General features: G+C 36.7%; 1 long non-coding RNA gene across 2 annotated transcripts in view; it reads right to left on the reverse strand.

The window, feature by feature from the left end:
• The window catches only part of LOC130458503 (uncharacterized), a 243,554-nt gene extending 240,047 nt beyond the window's left edge, over positions 1 to 3,507 (reverse strand). For both annotated transcript variants that reach the window (XR_008917867.1, XR_008917866.1), the window contains exon 1: positions 3,438 to 3,507. This is a non-coding gene — a long non-coding RNA (uncharacterized LOC130458503). The remainder of the gene's footprint in view (positions 1 to 3,437) is intronic.
• Between the last annotated feature and the right edge of the window lie 8,584 nt (positions 3,508 to 12,091).

The raw sequence follows: 12,091 nt of genomic DNA on the forward strand, positions 1-12,091 counted from the left end.
ACAATCAAATGTAATGGACTTCTCTTCTAGCAGTAATGCAATGATCAAGGACAATTCTAAGGGATCTGATGAGAAAAGCCACTATCCACATCTAGAGCAAGAACTGTGGGAGTAGAAACACAGAAGAAAAGCAACTGTTTGATCACATGGGTAGATGGGGATGTAGACTCTAAGCGATCACCCTAATGCAAATATTAATAATATGGAAATAAGTCTTGATCAATGGCACATGTAAAACCCAGGGGAGTTGCTCATTGGCCTTGGGAGGGATATATGGGAAGGGGAGGGAAAGAACATGAATCATGTAAGCATCAAAAAATATTCTAAATTAAATACTTTTTTCAAATAAGAAATGTCTCTAAAGAGGCAAGAGCAAATGATCTACATCTGAAACTGAGATAAGGTTCTCTCAAAAGCTCCCCTTTTCCCCAAAATCTATACCATAAACCCCTTAATATCAAGCCCCACACTCTCCTTTTTTTCCAGTTGTCAAAGCCAAGTCTTCAACTTGTGCCTTCCATCCCATTCTCTGCTATCTCCACCAGAAGAAATATCATCCCCTCTATCCTTCTTTACAGGCTTCTCCCCAACCCTACAAGTATGCTCAAAGCTCCATTCCCCTAAAAAAATTTTTTTAATCTTCACTCAGTCCCAGCATCTTTTCAAAGTATTGTTCTTTTCAGCATAAGAATTAGAAAAACTATCTGACTATAACCTCTTTATCTTCCTTTCTACTCACTTATTTCTCAATCCCTTGCAATCTGCTTTCTGACCTCACCATCTAACCAAAACTACTCCTTCCAAAGTTACCAAAGGTCTAAATTGCTAAATCCAAAAGCTTTTTTTAGTCCTTGTCCTTATTGATATCTCTGAAGAATTTGACACTGTTAACTATGGCTTTTCCCTAGATAATCCTTCCTACTTCTTTGAGATTTCTCTCTCCTAGTTCACCTCCTACTTATCTGAACTTTCATTTCCTTTGATGGATCACAATTGAAAGCCAATATAGACACTATCAAGTCCAAATTTTACAGCTAACGGAGAACCAAGGACTAGAAAAGTTAGATAATTTGTCTAAGGTCACAAAGATAGTAAACGATAGGACTAAGATTTGAATTAAGGTCTTTTGACTCCAAGTTTAGTTCTCCCCCCCCCCACTGTATTGTTCCTCTGAATTCTATAATCAACTTCATATATAGACGAGTCCTACATCTCTATACCCAACCTTGATTTCTCCTTGCTTTAACAGTACTGCATCAATAATTTTCAAATTAATGTCCTAGAGACATCTCAAATTCAATTCTACCAAAATGGGACTTCTTCCTCCACCCCAACCCCAAGCCCATAATTTTTATGCTACAGAGGAGGCTCTGCATGCAGAAGACCTAGGAGCAAATACAACTTTGACACTTACTGACTGTCAAACTTTGGTTAAGCCATTTAACTCTCATGGGTCTCAGTTTTTTCATCAGTAAAATGAAGATAAGACTAAATACTTTTCTAAGGTAATTTGTAATATTAGATCTATAATTTTATGATCCCAATTTTTGTTGAGTACAACACCATCCTTCCAGCCAAATACCTTTGCAACCTTGAAGATATTCTCAACTTTTCTTTCTCTCATACCTGGCATATCCAGTTGCTAAATCCAGGGATGTGCTAGTAAATGTTTAACAACTGCCTGTCTAGAGAAATAAACGATATACAACACACTTTTAAACTGAATCTGACTAAACAAATTGTGGCATATGATTGTGATAGAATACTGTTGTGATGGAAGAAATGATGAGCATATTCATTTTTAAATACATGTAAAGAACTACATGAAATTATGAAGAAAATAAGCAGAAAAACAGAGAACATTGTATAAAGCAACAGAAATATTGTTTGAAGAATGGCTTGTGTGTGTCCACCTCCAGGGAAAGAACTGGCAAATAAAAACAAGTCATAGATTTATATGTACATATATCTTTTTATCAATGTTGCCTTCTCTAGTTTGGGGAAAGGAAGATAGGAGAGAGATACCTGGAAATTTTAATGTAACAAACAAATAAAATGTGTTTAAAAAATCAGATAAATACATAAATTTACTCTCTATTATTCTGATTTTCTCCATCACTTTCAGAAGTGATAAGAGTTGTAGGAGTTGTTCCAGAGGCTGATAAACTATGGACTTAAAACCATATCAGGTTGACTGCCTATTTTCTTAAAATACCCCCTGGAGCTAAGAATGGTTTTTACATTTTTAAATACAATAAAATTTGATTTTAAAATGCAAAAACCAGGATTGTACAAGAATAGACCTCTGGCTGGATTTAATTTGCTAACCTCTGACTAGAAAATCAACAAAGCAATAAATCAAGTCATGATTCCTAATGTTAGGCTGATTTCCAAGGTGTAATTGCTTATACTGAAAATTTAGCAATCAACAGTTCCAAATGGCTTCAGAACACCTCTGGCCAAATTCTTTAGAATCTGGCTCTAATATATATATATATATATATATGTATATATATATATATACATATATATATACCCACATATGTGTTTATATGTAAATATGTGTGCACATATGTATATAAAAATATACAGACACATACCCAAGTTGAAGCAGCTAGGTGGTTCAGGGGATAGAGTGTCAGACCTGGAATCAGGAAGATCTGAGTTCAAATCTCAACTCAGACACTTACTGTGTGGCCCAGTCTATCTCCTTCCTAATCTATCCTCTACACAGGTGCCAAAAATAATCTTACCAAGACACAAGTCTGACCATGTCATTTCTTTGCTTAAGAAACCTTTTGGCTATCTATTACCTCTAGGATCAAAGGAAGACTCCTCATCTTGACGTGAAACAACCTTAACTATCTGGCTCCAGACTCCAGACTATCCTTCCAGGCTTATTTCATATTCCACATCTTGATGTAATCATCTAAATTCTTGCCCAATATGCCTGTCTGTTTCTTAAGCTCAAAGTTTGATCTCCGACCTTCACACCTTTACCCAAGTGGATCCCCATGCCTGGAATGGATTCCTCTCCTCACCTTAGCCTCTTAAAAATCCCTAACTTCTTTCAAAGATCAACTTAAGTGCTACATCCTAAGGGGAGCCTTTACCCATTTCCCTAGAGTCAGCACTGCTTTCTCCCTCTTCAAATTATCATCTCCATATTTATCTATGCACACACAGCATTATGTAGAATGTAAGCCCAAGGAAGGAATAATTTTTCATTTTGTCTTTGTATCCCTAGCACCAAGCATTGAGTAGTTATTCCTTAATAAATGATTGGAATGAATACCAAAGAAAGATATGAATAAAAAGTGAGAGAAAACGCAGCTCTGGAAGACTAAAAAGAGTAATCCTGTGGTGGATTTATTGTCAGAAAATGAGGTTTCTTGAGACCTCAACTTCCTCTCAAAGGAAAAAATTGTCACTTCTACCTTAATAGATCTTGGCTTTGCCAAGTCCAGTGGCTCAGCAGCAGCCTGGGTCAGAAAGGGAGAGGAAATCTTGTTGATTGCATTCTAGTAGCTGCACATCAGAATGGGAAAGTTAATGTCATAAAGGGCAAATGGACACAAGCCATTGGCAGCCACCTTGTGACTAAGCTATAGCCATTAGGATAAACACATCATCTTTCCCCCAGGGAAGGCAAAGCAGTGGTCACAGTGGGTAGAGGCTCCAGGAGGGGAAAAATTAATTTAGTGATTGGTATCAGATGCCATTACCAAAACAGCTCTATATTCAAATGGGATTACCTTGGCCAAATTAACTCCATTCAAGGTGAAGAAGAAGGTCAAAAAATTCAAGACTAAGGTTTCTTAGGATCCTGTTTGATCAAAGGACTTAAAGCCAGAAGGAACCTTGAATATCCTAGGATTTTGGGAAGGGGATACAAAGGACAACTAGTCCAACATTCTCACTTTTCAAAGAAACAAAAAGGTCTAGCAGCCTGAGCAAGCTTTAGCAGTCCTGCGATTTCTAAGTAAGACCTCTGAGAATCCTAGATATTGGAAATAGTATGGTACAGGCAAAGCAGTGATGGATTAAGAATTTGGAATTAAAGATTCTGGGGTCAAAGTTCAACTCTGTATAATGTTGGACAAATCAGTTTCTCTCTGGACTTCATTTACTTTAACTGGAAAATGAGAGGGTTGGACTAGGCACCTATAATCCTACCATTCTGTGATCTTTGGAGGAGTTCTCAAAGGCTATTTGGGTCAAGTCATATATGTATAGGAATGTCCTCTAAAGGATCCCTACCAAGTGGTCATCAGACCTTGGCTGGAAAATCCCTACTTAAGTGGAGTCTTTCAAAGCAATTAATTCCATTATTGGACAATAAGTCAAAACATCTACTTCTACACAACTTTGGCCCATTGTTCTAATTTCTTTCAACTAATCAAAATAAATGTAACCTTTCTTCCACATGATGATCTTCAAATATTGAAAATAGTTATTTTATCTCCATTGTTTTCATGTCTCCTGAATAAACAGTCTCAATTACTTCAATCTTCCCATGGATACTCTCTCCTTTGTGACTTTGCCTGCTTCCAGTTTTCTTCCTATCTGATCATTTCCCCTCCTAATCATTCCATCCCAGATTGAGTTTTCAGTCATATCATCTCTCCTGTCCATACATTATCCCCAAGTTCTGCCCTGGGACCTCTTCACTCTATACCCTCTTTTTCTTAGTGACCTCATTAAGTTCTACAGGTTTATTATCTCTATGCAGATGACTAGATGACTCCCAGAAACACACACACACACACACACACACACACACACACACATATATATATATATGTGTGTGTGTGTGTGTGTGCATATATATATTCCAACATCACCAACTTGCGTATTAGACACATTTCAAACTGAAAATCCCAGAGATATCTCAAATACATATCCAAAATTAAACTCATTATCTTTCACCCCAAACTAATACTTCTTCCACATTTTTCTCCTTCTGCCAAGGATATCACCAATGTTCCAGTTTCACACACTCATTACCTTAATTCACTCTCTCATTCCACATATCCATTCAGTTGCCTAATTTCTACTCTGAACCATCTCTTGTACTCAACCTCTTTTCTCTGCTCTCTAATAATTGAAGGAATTGTAGGGAATTGAAGAGGTACAAGGGATAAGGAAGGTTTTATAACAAGGAATGAATTAGTTGAAGGGATAGAGGCAATATGGATGCTGGTGAGGTAAAAGGAGAGAGGTACCCCCTGCTGAAAGGCTATCTGTGAAAAATGGGGTTCCTGAGAAATGCTATCTCTATTGATTGATGTTGAAGATACCCCAGGGCAGGTAAGCACAAACCCTCCTGAGGGACAAGTCTTCCCCTGGACCAAGGTCACCAAGCAGGGGTCTGATAAGGACTGTTTGTGGTTGAATGGCTTTCTTTAGGTTCTGCTTCCTCTATGTCCCACTGAAAAGATAGTCCTTTTATCTGACTGTGGATTGTTTAACTCAAGACGAATTTTAATAACAAGTTTGGATTGGAAAGGAATCAGGGTAGAGGGAAGAGGGGTTCCCTATACTTTTTCCCAGATTGGGTTTAAGTTTCTCTCAGCTTTTGAGCTGAGGCCAGGCCTCACAGGCTGGTGGAGGGTTTCTTTTATTCCTGTCTATGCTAATCTATGCTAGCTTTCTTAAATTCAAAGTCTTGGCAATAGACATCAAGAGGAAGAAAGATTATGACCTTCAGAGCTGGTTGGGCCTGTCTTTTTGGACTGACACCCTAAAGATCAGTGCTACAGTTCAAACTGCTCCCCTTAAATCCTTTTGTTCAAAGACATGATCACAGGAATCCAGATAGAGCACACACTTGGGAAATATCCAGGAATAGAGATACTTCTATCCAGAGACAGGGAGAGAGAGTTCCTCCCAGTCCAAGGGCCAGAAAAGAGACTCCTCAAGAGTCACTGTCACTCCTCCAGTTGCTCCTCCCCCCACCAACTGTCATCATTGTCAATATCTTCACTCTAACATTTCAACTGCTATTTGTTCCACCTCAGTGGCAGAAAGGTCCAAAGGTTGATTCAGTTTTCCTTTCCACAGCTCACAGTCATTACCTTATCCCTGAACTCCTCTCATCCAAACTATTACAATTTCCTCTTAATTCCCCTGCCTTTGGTCTCTTCCCCTCTAATCCACCATCCACATAGTTATCAAAATGACTTTATGCTAAGCACAAACAATACCATGTCATTTCTCTGCTCAGTAAATTCCTTTGATTCTCTATTGCTCCCAGAATAGAGGTTCTTAACCTGGGTTCTGTGAATTTATGTGTTTATGTATATGTGTGTACATTTTAATATATTTGCTGCGTAATTCTATGTATTTTATCTCATGCATTTAAAATCTTTGTTCTGAGAAAGGCTCCATAGGTTTCGTTAGACACCCAAAGAGGTAGATAATTAAAAAAAAAGGTTAATAAGCTTGCTCTGGAATAAAATATAAATAAATATAAAATATAAATTAAAACCATGAATAAAATATAAATTCCTCTGTTTTGCTTTTAATGCCCCCCATCATTTATCTTTCCAGGCTCATTATATATTCATTCCTTTTCCATTCTCTATGATCCAACCAAACTATCATTTCTTCCTCATATATGTTTCCATCAACCATTTCAGAACCTTTTTTTAATCCTCATCTTCTGTCTTAGAATTGATAAAAAAAGTATGTTTCAAGACAAAGAGTGGTAAGGTATAGGTAACTGGGGTTGAGTGATTTGCCCAGGGTCACACAGCTAGAAAGTGAGATTTGAAGCTAGGATCTCCTGTCTCCTGGGACTTGGCTCTCTGTCCACTGAGCCATCTCACTGCCCCTATGTCCAGACTTTTTTACTGGTCATCCCTCATGCCTAGGACATATTCCTTCCTCATTTGTCCCTTACAGTCTCCCTCTCTTCTTTCAAGATGCTTCCCAAATACCACCCACTACAGATACTCTGGATCCCTCTAATTGCTAGAACCCTCCCTCTCTAATTGCTTTGTTTGTACTCTGCATTTGCATGTTCTTTATATCCTTATATTTGTACATATTGCCTCTGATATAACAAAAACCCCTGGAGAATAGGTATTGATTCTTTTTCTTTTTTGATGTGTATCTCCTGTTCTTAACCCAGTGCCTGGCACATTGTCAGCACTTAAATGCCTATTGATCTCAAGGCACTTTGCCTTCTGATCCTTCTATGTGGTTGATGTTTTTTTTTTCCTAAAACATGCAACCTGAGTAAAAAGCAAAATTCCACATCTCATAAGACTAGAACAGAACAGAGAATTATCTCCCACATTCTGAACATTATCTCATACACTCATTGGCTCATAGGTTGAAAGATGGAAGGGACCTTACTAGTTATATTGTCCAGTTGCCTCATTTTACAGATTAATTGAAACACATAAAAGTGGAGTACTACCTGCTGGAGATCACCTGTATTAAGTAGCAGACCTAGCATCTGGAACACCCCTCAGATGCTTGCGGGATGTGTGAGCATTTGTACCACAGAAACTGGCAAATCACTACAAATCAGGACTTTTGTTGATTGTCTAAACATTAAAATATTAATAGTGCAGATTAAATTTAAAAGTATGTGTGCATACAGTTGTTATTGTTTTGTTTGTTTGTTTTCTGTTTTTCGAAAGCTGGTCATTAAACATTTACCAAAATACGGTTGTATTGATCTATAAACATTACTTGAAATCACTAAGACTGAAATAGAAGGCTCATGGAATGAAGTCATCACCATATTTAAAGCCTGATGACTCTAGAATCATCATCATCATAAGTGATTACTAAGGTACGAAAAGTGCCTTACTTCCATTATATAATTTGAACCTCATTCATCTTGATTTGAATCCAGGTCTTCTGGTTCTTATTTCTATAGATCTCCAAATCAGTGTTCTTTAGCGCTCTCTTGCTCTCTCTCTATCACTCCCTGACTTTTCTCTCCCTCTCCCCATACCATCCTGCCTCTTAGTTCAAATAAACATAATATAAACCTTCCTCTCTAGCTATCAATATTATTATAAGTTCTCTTAGCCAAAGGGCCATCAAACTGTGTATATTCTCTGACTCAGCAAAACCACTACTAGGTCTACATCCCAAAAAGATTAAAGATAGGGGGAAGGAACCTACCTGTTAAAAATACTTAGAGCTGCTCTTTTTTTGTGGTGGCAAAGGACTAGAAACTGAAGGAATATACATCAATTGGAAAGTGGTTGAACAAGTTGTGCTATAGGATTGTAATGGAGTTCTATTGTGCCATAAGAAATGGCAAACAAGATGACTGCCCAAAAAATAGATAGACTTTTATGAAGTGATGTAAAGTGAAGTGAGCAGAACCAGGAGAATGTTGTGCACAGGGAGAAAATAATATGTGATGATCAACTGTGAATGATAACAATTTTCAGCAAGTCAAGGATCTAGGACAACTCCAAGACTTTGGGAAGCCATCATATCCCCAGTATATGACAGAGTCATAGCCAGGAAAATGGAGGTTGCAGAGCAACCTTCAGAAAGATGATGCAGCCACTGAACCCCCTTTCATGTGACTTCTCCCTCTAATTTCCCTTAATAATGGAATTGCTATAATTATTGTTCTCTCCCCAATACAGGAGAACTAATCAACATATACATCCCACTTTAATACCCCTCCATATTATTACCCCCAAAAGATTACAATCCCAGATTTAAAAACCTAAAGACCAATACCCTCTACCCCTCCCTTCTCTCTCAAGCAGAGGCACACCTAAATGCTCCACACCCATTGCAGGCCAAGCATGACAGGTAAATCAATCTTTCCTTCGAAACACAAGTTACTGACACACTTCACTGGTTCATAACCAGGCAACTTTGCCAGCTGCCTGAATCAAACACACACACATACAAAGTGCAACTTCTAAATTAGAAAGAAACTGATTCTGTTCTGGTCTATATCTGAACTAGATGAATCAAACCAAAAAATAAATAAGAAAGAGGTAAGAGAAGTGAATGAAATCTTAGAAAAATTAGAGTTAGTAGATATGTGGAGAAAAATAAATAGGGACAAAAAGGAATACACCTTCTTTTCAGCAGCACATGGTACATTCACAAAAATTGACCATGTATTAGGGTTTAAAAATATTGCAGGCAAGTGAAAAAGAGCAGAAATAATAAATGCAACCTTGTCAGATCACAATGCAATGAAAATAATAATTAGTAAGGGTACATGGAGAGGTAAATCAAAAATTAATTGGAAATTAAACAATATGATCATCCACAACCAGTTAGTCAAAAAACAAATCAGAAAAACAATTAATAATTTCATTAAAGAAAATGGCAATGATGAAACATCCTCTCAAAACCTATGGGATGCAGCCAAAGCAGTACTCAGGGGGAAATTTATATACTGGAGTTCATATATTAACAAATTAAGAAGGGCAGAGGTCATTGAATTGGGCATGCAAATTAAAAAACTAGAAAGTGAACAAGTTAAAAATCCTCAGATGAAAACTAAATTAGAGATCCTAAAAATCAAAGGAGAAATTAATAAACTTGAAAGTCAAAGAACTATTGATTTAATAAATAAGACTTGAAGCTGGTACTTTGATAAAACAAATAAAATAGACAAAGTACTGGTCAGTCTAATTAAAAAAAGGAAAGAAGACAACCAAATTGACAGAATCCAAGATGAAAAGGGAGACCTAACCTCTAATAAAGAAGAAATTAAGGCAATCTTTAAAAATTACTATGCCCAATTGTATGGAAACAAATATGGCAATCTAGGTGATATGGATGAATATTTACAAAAATATAAATTGCCTAGAGTAACAGAGGAAGAAATAGATTACCTAAATAATCCCATATCAGAAAAAAATTAACAAGCCATCAAAGAACTCTCTAAGAAAAAATCACCAGGTCCAAATGGATTCACAAATGAATTCTATAAAACATTAAAAGAACAACTAATCCCAATATCATACAAACTTTTTGACAGAATAAGCAAATTTATTTTCAAATTCAAATTCTACCCAATTCATTTTATGACACAAATATGGTACTGACCCCAAAGCCTGGCAGGTCAAAAACAGAGAAAGAAAACTATAGACCAATTTTCTTAGGGAATATAGATGCAAAAATCTTAAATAGGATACTAGCAAAACAACTCCGGCAAGTCATCACAAGGGTTATTCACTATGACCAGGTAGGAATCATATCAGGAATGCAAGGATGGTTCAATATTAGGAAAACCATCCACATAATTGACTATATTAACAAGCAAACTGACAAAAATCACATGATTATCTCAATAGATGCAGAAAAAACCTTTGACAAAATACAACACCTATTCCTATGCAATAGAAAATATAGGAATAGAAGGGCCTTTCCTAAAAATAATAAATAGTATATATCTAAAACCATCAGCAAACATCATCTGCAATGGGGATAAACTAGAAGCCTTCCCAATAAGATCAGGAGTGAAACAAGGATGCCCATTATCACCTCTTTTATTTAACATTGTACTAGAAACACTAGCAGTAGCAATTAGAGAAGAAAGGGAAATTGAAGGTATTAAAATTAGAAATGAGGAGACCAAACTATCACTCTTTGCAGATGATATGATGGGTCTACTTGAAGAATTCTAGAGAATCAACCAAAAAGCTAGTCAAAATAATCAGCAACTTTAGCAAAGTCACAGGAAACAAAATAAACCCACATAAGTCATCAGCATTTCTATATATCTCCAATCCATGTCAGCAGCAAGAATTAAAATGATAAATTCCATTTAAAATCACCCTAGACAATATAAAATACTTAGAAATCTATCTTCCAAGACAAACACAGGAACTGTATAAACACAACTACAAAACACTCTCCTCACAATTAAAACTAGGTCTAAACAATTGGAAAAACATTGATTGCTCATGGTTAGGATGAGCTAATATAATAAAAATGACCATCCTACCCAAACTTAACTATCTATTTAGTGCCATACCCATTGAACTACCAAAAAACCTTTTTGCTGAATTAGAAAAAAATCATAACAAAATTAATTTGGAAGAACAAAAGATCAAGGATATCCAGGGAAATCATGAAAAAAATGCAAAGGAAGGAGATCTTGCAGTCCCAGATCTCAAACTATACTATAAAGCAGTGGTCATCAAAACAATTTGGTACTGGCTAAGAGACAGAAAGTAGGATCAGTGGAAGAGACATGGGGTAAATGACCTCAGCAAGATAGTCTATGATAAGCCCAAAGATCCCAGTTTTGGGGACCAAAACCCACTCTTTTATAAAAACTGTTGGGAAAATTGCAAGACAGTATAGGAGAGATTAGGTTTGGATCAACATCTCACCATACATCAAGATAAACTCAGAATGGGTGAATGACCCGAATATAAAGAAGGAAACTATAAGCAAATTAGGCAAACACAGAATAGTATACTTGCCAGATCTTTGGGAAAGGAAAGATTTTTTTTTATATTTTATTTGATCATTTCCAAGCATTATTCATTAAAGACATAGATCATTTTCTTTTCTTCCCCCCACCCTCCATAGCCGACGTGTAAATCCACTGGGAAATACATGTTTTCTTGATTTGAACCCATTGCTATGTTGATAATATTTGCATTAGAGTGTTCGTTTAGAGTCTCTCCTCTGTCATGTCCCCTCAACCACTGTATTCAGGCAGTTGCTTTTCCTCGATGTTTCTACTCCCATAATTTATCCTTTGCTTATGAATACTGTTTTTTTTTCTCCTAGATCCCTGCAAATTGTTCATGGACATTACACTTCTAATGGAGAAGTCCATTACGTTCGATTATACCACAGTATATTAGTCTCTCTATACAATGTTCTCCTGGTTCTGCTCCTCTCGCTCTGCATCACTTCCTGGAGGTTGTTCCAGTCTCCACAGAACTCCTCCACTTTATTATTCCTTTTAGCACAATAGTATTCCATCACCAACATATACCACAATTTGCTCAGCCATTCCCCAATTGATGGGCATCCCCTTGTTTTCCAGTTTTTGGCCACCACAAAGAGCACAGCTATGAATATTTTTGTACAAGTCTTTTTGTCCATTATCTCTTTGGGGTACAGA

Source organism: Monodelphis domestica, chromosome 3 (genome assembly GCF_027887165.1).
Source record: "Monodelphis domestica isolate mMonDom1 chromosome 3, mMonDom1.pri, whole genome shotgun sequence".
In the NCBI taxonomy this organism is placed as follows: Eukaryota; Metazoa; Chordata; class Mammalia; order Didelphimorphia; family Didelphidae; genus Monodelphis; species Monodelphis domestica.